General features: G+C 36.6%; 1 long non-coding RNA gene across 1 annotated transcript; it reads left to right on the top strand.

Moving 5' to 3' along the window:
* The first annotated feature begins 6,435 nt into the window (after positions 1-6,435).
* On the top strand, positions 6,436-15,584 carry LOC148791097 (uncharacterized). The gene is made up of 2 exons (XR_016077270.1): positions 6,436-6,800; positions 15,273-15,584. It is a non-coding gene; the product is annotated as an uncharacterized LOC148791097 (long non-coding RNA).
* Positions 15,585-16,024: the final 440 nt, after the last annotated feature.

Below are 16,024 nucleotides of genomic sequence, written 5' to 3'. Positions count from 1 at the left end.
CATTTTGTGAGTACTGAAATAAGATCTCAGTTTAATGGACTTGGATTGTTATTATATCCAAGTACGGACGCTGGGTTTATTGCATCATAAGCATGAAAATTTAGAGCTCAAGAATTTAAAATTGAGAATCACCTTATTCTCAATGTACTGCAGCTAATTAGGGGTGCAAATGGATCAAATCATGATCTGATCCAAAGTTTGACCCCATTTTTTCCAGATTTGAATATCTCCAATTTGGATCTTTGAATTGAACCAGATCAGATCATAGCATCCGATTAGAAATCGGTTCAAAGTCAGATCACCCTCTATCCAATTTGAGAAGATCCAATCCGATATATATATATATATATATATATATATATATATATATATATATATATATATATGTTATTTATTTATAAATATATTATTTATATTACATTTTTATAAATTTGTTATATTATTTATTTTTATAAAAACATGTGTATATGACAAAAATAGTTAAAATGATACTTGTATTTTTTTATTTAAATTGTTATATTTTATTTTTCTTTTAATAATTTATTATTTTTTAAAAAAATTAAATCGGATTGAATCATATTTGAATATCTGACTTCCCTGTCGAATTCAAATTTGAATCCCCTATTTGTAAAATCTGATCAGATCTTTCGATCGGATTGAATCTACTATAAATATCGAATTGGATTCAAAAATACTATGATTCTAATCCGATTCATTTGCATCTCTACAGCTAATTGATCTATACCTATATTTCACAAATAGATCCAGTCATCTAGAATAAACTATTCTTCTAGCAACAATGACAAGAAGGGTCTTCGCTCTCTAGACAGAGTCTGCTGTATGTATCTTTGACAAGGTCATGTTCGCACACTTGACAGAATGTTCCCCACTTTGTCAGCCATGACTCCGCACAGGATGTGTGAAATTTTGCGACAAATTTTCAAGTTAATTTGTTGCAATAACAAAATACTTGTCAATGATAGACAGAAGCTGTTTTTGTCATGTTGAATAACCGTTTAATTGATATTGTTGCCCAACGACCACTTCAAAAGTATGGACAATTTCTGACATTAAAAGTTCAGAAACCTTGTAAAAAGAATCCATATATAAATAGATTTAACTCAAAAGACTCTCAACAAAACAGAATTGACGATTAAATTCAAAACACCCAGGTGGTTCTGTCATGGCCGTTTGTTTCAAGGTTTTAAAAACTGACCTAGAAATGGAATTGTTCTAGCTACCGGTTTTCGGGCCAGTGGTTCGACTGTCTGGATTGAATGGTTTGAACAGTTTGCATTAGGGAAAATATTTATATAAGAAAGGAGAAATGGAGAAAGGACTGTTGACTGAGAAAGAAAAAAAGAAAGAAGAAAAGAAGGAAAGAAAGAAAGGAAGGAGAAAAAAAAAAAGAGAGAAAGGAAAAAAAGGAAGGAAGAAGGGAAGGAAGGAAGAAGAAGGAAGAGGAGGAGGAGGAGGATTCGACGCTCTCCGGCGACGATAATGACGGCGGTGGCGAGGCGGCGATAACAAATGCAGATCTGAGTTCTCGGATCTCAAATCCGAGATCGATTTCTTTGCAACGTTTAGATCTATAGTCTTCTTCTTCTTCTTCTCTCTTTCTCTCTCTCTCTCTCTCTCTGTGTATTGGATTTCAGATCTGAGTTCGTGTCTCAGACTATTAGTTTCTCCCTTCTCTACATCTTTCTTAAACCGCGAACTGCTATCCGGGTCAAACAAGTCAATGGTTCAACCGCCCGAGTCAGCGGTTTTCTAACAAAGTCAACGGTTTTTGACCCAAGAACGGGTTGGGGTGAAACAGAGCCGGTTTCTTAGACGGTTTCCGGGCCGAACGGTCTGATCGTCTGGGTCAACGATGATTCAAAAATATTGGTTTGTTTAGTAGAAGCAGTTATGGTACCAACGATTACTTAGATTTAAAAAAGGGAAAATTCCACTTTAATATCCTAAACTTTGGGGCTAATGTCAAGTTAGTACTCGAATTTTCAAATATATCACTGCAATACTCAAACTTTCAAAAAGTGTTAAGTTAGTCCTTATCGACCATAAGTTATCTGATCATGTGAAGATATGTGTAACTTAAAATTTTTGAAAATGTAAAATCTACCTTTTAAAAGACTATTCATTGTCTTTTACTTGGCTTTCTCTGTTAATCTATTTATGGGTTGCTTGAAGTTTTGAGACCTTGGGGAACTATTGTTCTCGACCTTTTCTAGACTGAGAATAGAGGTAGAGAGGCGAGGGCTTTAGAGAAATCAGTACCTCAGACTCGATAACATCACTTCAAAATCGGTCTTAGGAGAACTTGAGAGCATGTTTCTCTAAATTTTAGAAATCCCAACAACCATTTTTGTGTTTTTCGTAAGAAATAGAGCCTAAACAACTCCCGTATTGGACTACTACAACAACTTGAAGAGAGGGATGCCTAACACCTCCCTCTCCCAATTTTTAGGATCTAAAACTCTTGGTTAGTGCATTTCCTAGCAAAGAACGAAATCATTATCAAAGCAAGTAAATCAAATTTCAAATATGAAAACGATGGCCCATTTCCTCTGAAAAATGAGTAGTGGCTCCATTTCTTTGAGTCGGCCATGAGCTTCTCGGAACTCACAGAAATTGTATGGAATTCTCATTTGGTATGTGCAAAAAATTGTAAAGCAAGTTTAGAGACAATTGTGACAACCCCTCTAGACAAGGCTGACTGTCTTTAAAAGAAAATTGGTTAGTGTTGTAACAAATTGAGTAGGTGGAATAAGGACTTTGGAGTAGGGGTGGCAAATGGGTGGATTGGGTTAGGTTGGGTAAGGGTTGAATACCAATCCACCCATATTGATCCACCAACCCACCATATCCTATCATCAATCTTTGTTAATGGGTCACAACCCACCTTGATCCTCGATAACCCTCACCCACCCATATTGGCCCTTATCCACCTTTACTCGTACTGATTCACTTACCCTCATCTATAAATATAAAATCAGGTTAGGTCGTAATTGTGACATGATAGATACGATTTGGCTCAACCCGTTTATTTGAGAAAACAATTTTAAGAGAATCGCCTTGTTATCATGATTCTCATGTGACAGTTTGACATATGTGGGTTGGGTCAACCCGTATACTTGAAAAAGGAATTTTAAGAGGATCGCCCCACTATCATGTTTGCCACATTTTGGATGCGCCCGAAAACTTTAAAAAGATTGTTCTCATGGCTTTTGTGTGACAAATGTGGGCTGGGTTAACTTGTATACCCAAAAACAATTTTAAAAGAATTGTCTTGCTCTTATGATTGTCACGTGACAGATATGGATCGGGTAAGTCGTATATCCAAAAACAATTTTAAGAGAACCTTCTCGCACCTATGACTATTGCATGACAAATATAGGTAGGGTCAACCCGTATGTCCAAAAATTGTAAAAACACAAGAAAATTGCAAAAAACACAGAAATTAAATAAAAACGTTAGAAAACACAAAAATGTTGCAAAAGATTATAGAAATTTGCAAAAGAACAAAGATGTAGAAAATACCAAATAATAACAAAAAAAATGCAGAAATTGTAGAAAATACCAAAAAATACGAAAATTGTAGAAAATTCCAGAAAATTTGTAGTAGGGGAGGTAAATGCATGGGTTGGGCTAGGTTGGGTGTGGGTTGCTCATCAATTACCCATAACCCAGTAATGACCCATAATGATTGGGTATTAGAGGGTTACAACCCACCTTGACCCAGACCCATCTCAATATTTATATTATATAATTCACCACAAATATAAAAAAAAAGTGCACAAAAAATAAATAAGATGATAATATTATAAAATCAGAAATTTTAGAAAAATAAATAAGATCATAAAAATTAAAAACAATAATTGCACAAAAATTCAAAAAATTATGTATTTTAGCTAAAAAGGAAAAATAGCAGAAAATACATAAAATGATTAAAAATTCAAAAATTATATATTTCAATCGAAAAACAATAATAATAGAAAAATACATAAAATGATAAAATTTTCAATAAATTATATATTTTTACAATAAAATAAAATTTGCAAAAACATACATAAAATAAAAAAATTCAAAAATATATATTTCAACTAAAAATAAAAATCTAATTTAATGGAAACAAAGATTTTCCTGCAAGAAACCACTCTGAATTTAGTACGAAGCATAGCAATCATGGATTCCGATCTTTTCATGTGGAATGCCCCAAAATTCTAGATTTTAATAGATAAACAACAACTTAATAAAGTTATTTCCACCACAAAAAAAAAAAAAAATCAACAATAATGGTGGTTCCGTCACCGGTGGCACCATCCTGAGGTTTGAAGAGATCTACAAGCATCTGGCCAGTTAAAGGACTTCCATACAGTAGCGCTGCTATTAGTGACGATGACTTCACCGGTGGCTGTGAAGATTATCTTGTTTATGCCTTTGGGACTAAATCAACAACGATGATAATCCCAGTGAGTGGACCCCTCGATTGGTTATGGAACTTCAAATCAATCACTAGATGTTAAGCTTCTTTCGGTATTTGCCTCTTGGACTCATGAAATGAATAAAGAAGGTGACCAGAAATTTTTGGAGATTCACCAAATGTGAGGCTCTGAGTCGTCGGTTACCTATATAGATTAGATTTGAGTTTCCGACGATCTAGCCTTTGTTGTCACCTTCAACCCTTGAAATCTGCCATTAATATTGCCAGTGATAGATCTGAATCGTTGGCTCCTGACTGTGCAGATTACAGAGAAAGGCAAAGTGGTGGTGTGATAGTGGAGTTAAACTGAAACCTTCAAGCTCCAAGAGATTTGTGGAAAACACGTTGATTCAGACCTTCAAACCCTTGAGATCGGAGATCAGAGGGGGAGAGAGAGAGTGGTGGTTCGGTGAGAAACAACAACGTTTAAAGTTATCTCTTCGAGGACCTCGACCTAGCGATTGGTGGAACAGACTCGACCCAACCGACCCTCATCTTTATGACCCTATGGGTATTTTCGACCCAACTCCACCTGACCCTCTTCTTTTGACCCTGATGGGTCACTTTACCCATGTTGACCCACTGGTGGAATGAGTGGGTTTTTATACGGGGAGGGTTAAAAGGGTTAGGGTTAACATTGCCAGCCCTACTTTGGAGATTAGAAAAAGGATTAGTGCGACAACAGAACAGTTAAGAGAGGTCCAATCCAAACCCCACATGCAAAACTACAGGGAGTAGGAGAAATAGCTAAGGGAGAAGTTGGATGTGGAGTTGAAGAGAGAAGAAACCTTGTGGATGTAGAAATCCCTCATCCAATGGCTCAAGATTGGGGATTTAAATACATGGTTCTTTCATCAATCGATCATCCAAATAAGGCAACATAACCAAATCCTTAGTCTCAAGGATGAATCTGGGTGCTGGAAGCAAGTAGAAGAACAAACTGTTCGAAATAATCCTAAGCTACTTCCAAAAGATGTTTTAGGCAAAGAACCCCATGGATAACAGCCAGCTCACCCAGTCAATCAATGTAGGCTTCACGGATGATCAAAAGCACTTGCTGGAAAGCCCCTTGGAAGCAGAGGAGATTACATAAGCAATTTTTTTGTTTGGACCTTTCAAAGCACCTAGGCCAGTTGGATTCTCGACAGCTTTATTTCAGCACTTTTGGCCAAGATGTTATCGACAAGCTTCAGGAATGTTTTTCTGAAGCCAAAATTCCCCTCTTTATGAACATAACTTTTATTGTGTTGATTCCTAAATGCCCCTATATCAAGAAATTAACCAATTCAGACCAATCAGTTTAAACAATGTAATTATCGTTTTTTTTTTGCAAAATGCTAGGTAGGGGTGTCTATCGTTCAGTTAATCAAATCATGGGCAATTTTTGTAAACCAAACTGGTACTACCGGTTTTTCTATTTCTCCGAATCAAAATCGAATCAGTACAATCGGTTAACTGGTCCGTTGGTTTTGAATTTTGACCAGTGGGTTCTTCAGTTTTTTGGTTTTTTTTTATTAAAAATATATAATATATTTATAAATAGATTATTATAAATATAATATATGTATATATATATATATAATATAGAAAATATGTGACATATATTAACAATATATATAAAATATACATATAAATATATATACTGGCCGCTTTGGTTAACCGCCGATTCTTTTGTAGGTTAATCGAAAACCGAACCGATCCTTCAGTTTTTCAAAAATACCAAACCAAAATCAAACCGATCAATTCGGTTAACCACATTTGTGATTCAATTCAATTTTTCGATTTTTCAAAAATATCAAACCGATCAGTTCGGTTAACCACATTTTGCGATTCAGTTCAGTTTTTCATGAATACCCCTAATGTTAGGTGAACAGATTAAAGATGGTGGTCCCAGATGTCATCGATTCTGCCCAAAGTGAATTTGTTCATGGGAGGAGGCTCATCTCAGATAATGTGATTATCTCCCGTAAAGCACTCCACTTCTTGAAGTTTAAGATGAAGGGTGGGGAATTGTTCATGGCAATAAGGCTCGATATCAATAAAGTGTATCACAGACTGGAATGGAAATTTCTTCTGGATGTCTTGAAAAAGCTAGGTTTCAACGATCACTGGATCGAGCACATCCACAAGTGAAATTTCAACAATGGAGTACTTAATGGAACTAGAAGAGGTAACATTCGGCCCATGAGGGCTATTCAGCAAGGTGACCCCTTCTCCCCATTCTTCGTAGATGATTGCATACTCTTCATAAAGGTAGATATCCAGAATTGCTACCAGCTGAAATAGATCCTCCAGAACTACAGTATGGCCTCAGGTCAGTATATTAATTTAAAGAATTTAGAGATTACCTTCAATGCTTATACCCCCCTAAATTCCGGAGATTTCTGTTCAAAATCCTTTGAATCCTTGAATCACAGAGAGAGTATTCTAAATATCTGGGTCTCCTTAGTGATATAGGAAGGAACAAGTCGGAAATTTTCCGTAACCTTGAAGATAAAGTGAACTGTAAGATTATTGGGGATGGAAAAGCATTTGTTTCGGTATGGACTTGCTAAGGCTTAGTTTGGAAAGAGTACAAATTCAAATATATACAGTGTAAATACATACAAAGTAATACAAAATATAAGGTTTTGCACTCTAAATATTTGTATTTGTATTCCTTCTAAACTAAGCCCGAAAGATGTGTAGTATGGAGAATTGGGAATGGAGCAAGGGAATATTTGGAGTGACCCTTGGATTCCCTCGTTACAAAACCTCAAAGTCCTAATACCCAAGCTGGAGAAATGTCAATGGGATTATGTTAAGGATCCCATCCAAGATACCTCCCCTACAAGCTGGAACACTCAACAAATCAATGAGCTATTTTCATATAGAGAAGCGATTTCAATCAAGTCAATCCTTCTTAGTAATATCTCAACATGAAGATGTTTTAATCTGGGCCCTGTCCAAGCTGGGGGATTACATTGTCCAACCAGAGTACTTTATTGCTAAGCAGAGGTTAGATAACGATAGGCATCATGATGATATGCAAGTTATGCCACCTCATTTTTCAAAGGCAATTTGGAGTATAGGATCCCCCTAAAAGATTAAAAGCTTCATTTAGAGAATTAGTTGGAATGCAATTGTTGTTTATAATGAATTGCATTAGAAGGGTGTGCAAATTGACACATCCTACCCTTTTGTCAAGAAAGTCAAGAGGATGTGATCCACCCACTTATTACTTCAATATCAGTTGGCTAGAGTAGTCTGGTTTATATGTCCAGAAAGCTTCAAATCAGATGATGGTGTAGGGATACTTGGTAGGCCTCAAATCATGCCACATGGCATCGACTAGATTAGATCTTGGTCGTACATCACAAACTGCTTCCAACCACTCCTAAGGCAAGATTAGCTATAAAAGGGGGCATTCACCTCAAGGTAAGGATCCATAATCACAGAGAACGACTCTTGGCTATTAAGGATTAAGCTCTGAGCTCTCGTTTCTTGCCTGGTACGACCCCTCTTAAGCACTTGGCTAACTTGACTATCGGAGTCTCTGCCCTTGGTATAACACCCGAGACCTATGATGTGTTCTCTTCTCTTGTTTATAGACTAGACTTGTCGGCCTTGGACACTAGTGAAATCACTTTGCTGCCCTCACCTCATATTTGGCAGCAACAGATGAAATAGCGGCAAATTCTACGCTGGAATGGATTGGTTTGTGGTTTATACCAAACAACTTACAGTACTGGATATCTCTATTAGCCACAATATATTGGAACATCTAGAAGTCGCATTGTGAGTGGTGTTTCTAGGGGATCAGCCCAAACCCAAGGAAATATTGTCACAAAGAGCGCATAAGCCTGGTCGAGGAGTTTTGGTCGTGCTTGGGGAATACTCAATGGTAGAACTTCAAACGGAGAATAGGTAGTGGGATAGAGAACAACTACTACAGAACCCCTTTGTGTTTCCTGTAGTCTTCTATGGTGTAGGTTTTGATGCTCAGGCTAGCATGGCCTTTTTGGGTTATGTGGCTTTTGACTCTAGCAAAATATTTCTCTGTGCAAAGGGTCAAAAGGAGCGAATCCAGATTCAGTGGACCCTTAGGTTCATGGGGCACGTGAACCCTCCAATAGGAGATGTGCACGTCGGCCCTTAGGTTCTCGTTTTGAATGATTTGAACTCTCCCTCCTATTCTCCCATATCCGAGCCTAACCCTGGCCAGTGAGAAGACCACCAACGATTTTCCTGCACAAACGACATTAGATGGCGAGGAATCAATCAGCAACAAAAAAAATCAACTAGTGGTAAGCTCCTTTTTCTTCTTCTTCTTCTTCTCTCCTTCCCTGCACAATTGCTCCTTTTCCACAAAATTCTTGAACATTCAACATTAATGACACAATCTCCTCAACAAGCTTATAAATTCCTTGCAACGTTTCTCACCAAACTCAGACTGAAATCAAGAACTTCAAATCAAGTTAATACAAGTGCTCTATAAATTTTTGTAGTTTTCTTCTGAATCTCTCTTTCTCTGTTGATCCTTAGTAGAGACAAGCAACCCATCTAGTGCATTTCCATTTCAAGGCTACAAGCTTCATCCATGGTCTTGCCAAGATGAGGGAGATTATTGCCAACATGTAGGGCCCATCTAGTGCATTTCCATTTCAAGGCTACAAGCTTCACCCATGGTCTTGCCAAGATGAGGGAGATTATTGCCAAGGCGTATCTGGGTCAAACAATCAAGAACGCTATCATCACTATGTCGGCCTATTTCAACGATTCACAGAGGCAGGTGACGAAGGATGTCAGAGCCATTGCTAGGCCTAAAGTGACGAGGATTATCAATAAGCCCACGACAATTGCTATTGCTTATGGTTTGGATAAGAAAGCTTTGAGGTCTAGTGAAAAGAATGTTCTCATCTTTGATTTGGGTGGTGGAACATTCGATGTTTCACTATTGACCATCGAGGAAGGAATTTTTGAGGTGAAGGTCACTGCCAAAGATACCCATCTCGAGGGTGAGGACTTCGACAACCGTCTTGTCAACCACTTCGTTGCTGAATTCAAGAGAAAGAACAAGAAAGACATTAGCAACAATGAGAGGGTTCTGCGGCGGTTGAGGATGACCTATGAGAGGGAAAAGCAAACTCTGTCTTACACCACACAGATAACCATCAAAATTGATTCTCTGTACGAAGGTATTAACTTCTATGCAACGATCACTCGTGCCCGGTTTGAATAATTGAACATGGACCTGTTTAGGAAGTGCATGGAACCTGTCGAGAAGTGCCTCTAGGACTCCAAGATTGACAAGAGTCAGGTCGATGGCATCGTCCTTGTTGGTGGGTCGATTAGGATTCCTAAGGTGCAACAACTTTTGCAAGATTTCTTCATTGGGAAAGAACTTTGCAAGAGTATCAACCCAGATGAGGCTGTGCATATGGGGCTTCCGTCCAAGCTACAATTCTTAGCGGAGAAGGCGACTAGAAGGTCCAAGACCTGTTGCTGCTCGATGTCACTCCTCTCAGCCTCGGTATCGAGACTGTCAGAGGTGTGATGACCGTTTTGATTCCCAGAAACACAACCATTCCAACCAAGAATTCAGATCTACAAAGGTGAGCGCCCAATGACCAAGGACAACAACCTCCTCGGCAAATTCGAGCTAAAAGGAATCCCCTAGCTACAAGAGGCATTCCACTTATTGAAGTTTGAATGAAATTCTAAATTGTAAATGAGTTTTTTTTTTCATTTTTGTCTTTTAGTGTCTGGTTCAACTGGACGGATAGAAGTTAATGGAAAACGCCTATTATGTTGAGGTTAGTACAAAAGAGTCGATGTGCACACCTCCTAGTGGAGGGTTCACACGCCCCGTGAACCTACGGGTCCATTGAATCTGGACTGCAATGTGACCTTTGATGGGAATAGTACGAACCAAAATGGCGGATTGTCAACTCAAAAGCAGGTTGAGGAGAGAGTAGAGGATGACATGGCAATAAATTTAGACTTCCATGGAAATTTAGAGAAAGGAAAATCTCTAAATGTGGGGCTAAGATTTGTTGGGGTGGATTGAACAATAAAAACCCCAAGAAAATTTTGTTGATATGACTATAGAACTCTTTGTGGAAGAGAAAAGGAAAGCGTCTAACATTGTGATTCGTGAATCAAAGGAAGATGAAGCAATTAAAGGGTCGGGTTCAGAGGCAAAATGGGTGAAGTTAACCCATATGAAAAAATGGGTTTGACTAGAACCTTTTTCGAAGAAGAGCAAAAGTAATGACAACCCATAATTTGACTCCATTACCGGAATTTAACTTGTTCCAAGAACCAATGGACTTAGAAAGGATTCTAAACAAAGGTGTAGTAGGAGAGGAAGTCAATCTCAAAAATTCTGATGATGATCAAGAGGACAAGAACTCAACTGGTATGGAAGTGGATGAGCCTGAGAATGAAGAGATCGCCCTGGAAAAGAATAAATGATAGGTATTCTCTCTCATAAGAAGAAAAGGTTTGTTTTGAACTTTCTCTATTTCTTCAGTTAGATTATGATTCTAATCCAATTTATAGACTTTCAATTCTCGGATTACTAGTTAGTGTTGTAAATAAATATTCTACTTCCAACAAGAAAGAAAAAAGTATAAGAAAACATTCCTTGAAGTATAAGAAAGCAAGGAAAAAAGAAAATCCAAGAGTCTGACAAAAAGAAATAAATGTTCAATTTAGTGTCAAAATTGGTTATTGGAAAAATAAGAGAAATCTTACAGATCTTGGAATGACATATAGAAGTAAAAAAGTAGGAAAGTTTAAAAAAGAGATTTTGTTTTCCCTTAATAGTTGGAGAAAGTTGGAAGGTCTAGATGGAACAATAAAAAATGATTGATTTCCTTTGGAATAAGTGGGTTGTGGGTTCTGTCCCGAAATAGACCCCAAGAGACAAATGAGGATATTAAGTTGGAATTATCAAGGCATTGGGTCTCCCTAACAATTCGAGCTCTCAGAGACAGTCAGCTCAGAAACGGATGTCTTGTATCTTTGTGAGACAAAGAATTCTCTTCTCACTTGAAAGAAAAACTTGGGTTTCTTAAAGCACTAGAATTGCTAGGGATGCAACAACTCTATTGGACTAAAAGGGGGTCTGGCCCTCTTTTGAAAAGATGGAACAATAGAAAAAATTTTGCATGCTGATTATAATTTCATCCATGTTAAAATGAAAGAACAACATTTTGGCCCTTGGCACTGTATTTTCATTTATGGTGAACCAAGAAAGTAAAATAGGAATTTTTTTTTTAGGAAAAGTGGAAAGCCTTAGCCTCTTTAGTCAAAAGTCTATGGCTCTGTTGTGGAGATCTAAATATGATTTGTATCAACAAGAAAAGGAAGGAGGGAAGGATGTAGTCAGAGTTACCTAGTCAGGAATAGGAATCTTTTAAGAATTTGTCATTTACAAGAGCTTCCAAGCTACATGCTCTTCTATGCCTGGTCAAATGAGAGGGAGGAAGATGAGAGGATAAGAGCTAGACTTGATAGAGCTTGTTGCAACCCAAGATGATTTTTTTTTTTTTTTGTGGAGGCTCATATGCAAGTTTTGTTTTCTCTAGGTTCTGATCACATGCCTATTTTAATTAGCAATGAAAAAAGAACCAAGTGGAAGAGAATACCTTTTCGATTGGAAGAGGTTTGGTGTGATCATGAAGACTTCCAAAATACTCTGGAGCTAAGTTGGAAGAGGAATAACTCAAGCTTAAACCAAACGTGTCTAACAGAAAAACTAGGTTCCCTTCAAGTTGATCTTAAGAAGTGGAACTATGAAGTCTTTGGAAATATTCAAAAGAAAATTACTTCCACAAAAAAAAAGCCTTCGAGGAGTAGCAAATAGAGGAAAATGAGTCTGATAAGGGAAACTATAAAGAATTGGAGAAAGAATTGGGCAAATGGTTAACGAGAGAAGAACAATTGTGGATCCAGAAGCCAAGAATAAATTGCCTTCAGCATGGTGATAAAAACACCAAATATTTTCATGAAGTAATAATGAAAAGGAGAAGCCGAAATAGAATTGTGAGATTGCAATCTAAGGAAGGTGATTGGGCTAAAGAAGAAGTGGAAGTGGAAGGTGTCTTGTTGCATCACTTTGCAAACCTATACAAGTCCACCAATCCTTCCAGAATTGATGATGTTCTAGAGAATATCAATCATAAACTGAATGAAGAAGAAAGAAGCTAGTTAGAGAGGGACATTGTAGAGGAGGAGGTTAAAAAGGCATTGTTTCAAATGACACCCAATAAATCCCTAGGCTCAAATAGCTTTTAAAACTTATGTTTCCAAAGATATTGGGGAATAGTGGGTCAAGATGTCACTAAAACCATATTATCTTTCTTTAATGAGGGTCTTAGCTTCAAATAATTTAATTCTACATTTATAGCTTTAATCCCAAAAGTCAAAGCCCCATCCAAAGCTAGCCGTTACAAACCCATCAGCCCCTACAACACAATTTATAAAATCGTAACAAAAATTCTGGTCAATAGAGTCAAGCCTTACCTGAGCAAACTAATAAGTGAAACCAAAGTGCCTTCACTCTGGGTAAATTAATTCAGGATAATATCTTAGTGGCCCATGAGGTAATTGATCACATGAAGAAAACAAAAAATAAAACCAAATGGATGGCCATAAAACTAGACATGAGTATGGCTTATGATAGAGTTGAATAAAAGTTTGTGAAATTAGTTTTGGAAAAACTAGGTTTTGGGACCAGGTGGGTTAACTGGATTATGAGCTGCATCTAGGGGTGGATTTGAGCTGATCCAAGCCGAATAGCTAGCTATTCAAGCTTGGCTCACCAAGGTAGTACGAGGCTCAAGCTCGACTCGAGTCAAAAGCCCGTAAGCTCGAGCTCGACTTGAGAAAAATGATTTATAAAAATAAAAAAAATTATATAAAAATATTTTTTATTTGATATTTAAAAATTAAGATATAATATTAGTTATTATTATATATAAAAATAAAAATAAAAATATTATATATATTATTTTATATTATTATTATTATTATTATTATTATATGTATGTATGTATGTATGTATGTATGTATGTATGTATGTATGTATGTATGTATGTATGTATGTATGTATGTATGTATGTATGTATGTATGTATGTATGTATGTATGTATGCATGTATGTAGCTATTTGAGCTCGACTTGCAAGCCTTATGAGTTGAGCTTTATTAGGCTTGAGCTCGGGCTCGATTAATAAATGAGCCTGTAAATTGGGCTCGAGCTCGACTTGGCAACTCGAGTAGCTCGTGGCCACCCCTGGCCGCATCACAACAATTTCTTACCAAATCTTAATAAATGGAACCCCTATTGAGACTATCTGGCCTGAAAGAGGTCTAAGACAAGGATACCCTAAATCTCCCTACCTCTTTCGTTTTTTGTTCTGAAGCCTTGTTAACTAATGTCCAAAATCTAGTTGTTCAAAAAGTATTACTAGAGTAAAGCTGACAAGAGATTGTACAAAGATCTCACATCTCTTTTTTGCAATGATAGCTTTCTTTTTACTAAAGTTGACCTAGTTGAAGGCCAAACTCTATTGGAAGCAATCCACTTGTATGAGAAGGCTTTAGGGCAATAGGTAAACTATGAAAAATCTGAAATTTACTTTAGTAGAAACCTACACCCCCAAACTCCAGAAAATTTTGGCAAGAAGCCTCAAAATGAGGAGAATTGAAAACCCTTTTATTTGTTTAGGTCTCCCCAACTGGCTTTGGTAGAACAAAAAAAAACAAAAAAACAATCGTTTGCTCATTTAATTAACAGAATAGAAGCTAAAAGCTAAGGGTGGCATGACCTCTTCCTCTCTCAAGGGGGAAAAGAGGTGATACTCAAGTCAGTCATAGCTGCAATTCCTACCTATTCAATATATTGCTTTCTTATCCCCGAACAAATTTGCACTGAAATGGTAAAATCTCAAAGGAAATTTTGGTGAGGATTAACAAAAGAAAAAAAAAAGGACAAGACAATTGCCTGGTTAAACTAGGAAGCAATCAGTAGAAATAAGAATTTGAAAGGACCCCTGGCTCCAAAACTTACCACTTCAAAAATTATGGGGCTAAAACCACAGAACACTGAAATCTGTTGGGTCAAGGATTCAATATGCCGGGAATCCACCGGAAGACAAAAATAGTCAGGAATTTGTTTATTGATGTAATTGCAAACCAAATATTAAGCATCAAACTAGCTACTGGAAGCTGGGAGGATAGACTGATGTGGAAAGGATCTTCATCAGGAAACTTCTAGGTGAAATTTACATATTTTCTGGCTAAGAGGAGTTTGCTGGATCAGAGATAGTCCAATAACCCCAATCTTGATCGCAAAGCTCAACCAAAAGGTCTAATCTTGAAAGAGATATGGAAACTGAAAATAAATCAAAAAATAAAACATTTTATTTGGAAATGCATTTGGGAAGCAATTGCAATCAGAGTTAATTTGGAAAAAAGAGGTTTAACCAACTTCAATCTGTGTCAGACCTGTGGTAAATCCCCTGAAACTGTGCTCCATGCACTCTTCCTTTGTGATCATGCTAAAGCAGTTTGGTTCGGGTCTATCTTCAGCTATAATTCTGATATGGTCCAAAACTATTCTCAGTTTGCTGATTAGCTGGAACAGTGGATTTATTTCTATTCTATAGAGAAATCAAGGAAGGAGGAGCTTTTAATCCAATATGCTCTTCTTCTTTGGATCTTCTGGAAAAGCAGAAATAATTGTATTTTTAATGACTCCCCTCCTAACCCTTCCTCTTCTATTGTGGCTTTTATCAGGTCTTGGAGGGAGAGGAAGATGATTTTGCTGAAAATATAGCAAAATTCTTTTCAAGTATCTGAAGAAACCAATCACCAATCTTTTTGGAAACTCTGAAAATTAATGTGGATGGTTCTTTAAATGGAAATGGTAATACCGGTTTTGGAGTGGTTATCAGAGACAGTGAGAGCAGGATATTAGCTATTAGCTTTGGGCATCTTTTGTGTATATCTACTCTCCAAGGTGAAGTTGTACCTTGCTCCCATGGTGTAATGCTGGCAATGAACTCCAACAGAACTCTTGATTAATGTATTATCAATAAAGTTGTATGATATTTATGCATCATAGTATAATAATTGTAATGTATTTTTTCACATATCCCATAAAAATATATATTTCCTATTTATTTATACACTATTTGTGATTATTTTGACATTAAATTTAGTGTTATTAATATATTTGTGAAATTTGTATGAATGTATCCATACGTTTCCAAAACGTATCCATATATATATATAGGAATAAATAAATATATATATATCATTTAAATATACAATTCCTAGATATTTATATATTATTTATATTTGTTTTGACATTAAATTTAATGTTATTAATATACTTGTGAAATTTGTATGCATTTTCTTAGCGTATCCAAACATTTCAATGTTTTTTCGTTCATATCCCTGCGTTTTCCAAGTGTATCTGTATCCAAGTTGCCTGATACGATACCCAATACCAATACTTTAATCCTTAGTAGTAATTAAATAATTTA

This window comes from Nelumbo nucifera, chromosome 6 (assembly GCF_055504915.1).
Source record: "Nelumbo nucifera cultivar China Antique chromosome 6, China Antique-T2T, whole genome shotgun sequence".
Taxonomy (NCBI): domain Eukaryota; kingdom Viridiplantae; phylum Streptophyta; class Magnoliopsida; order Proteales; family Nelumbonaceae; genus Nelumbo; species Nelumbo nucifera.
This window is presented reverse-complemented; position numbering and strand designations above follow the sequence as displayed.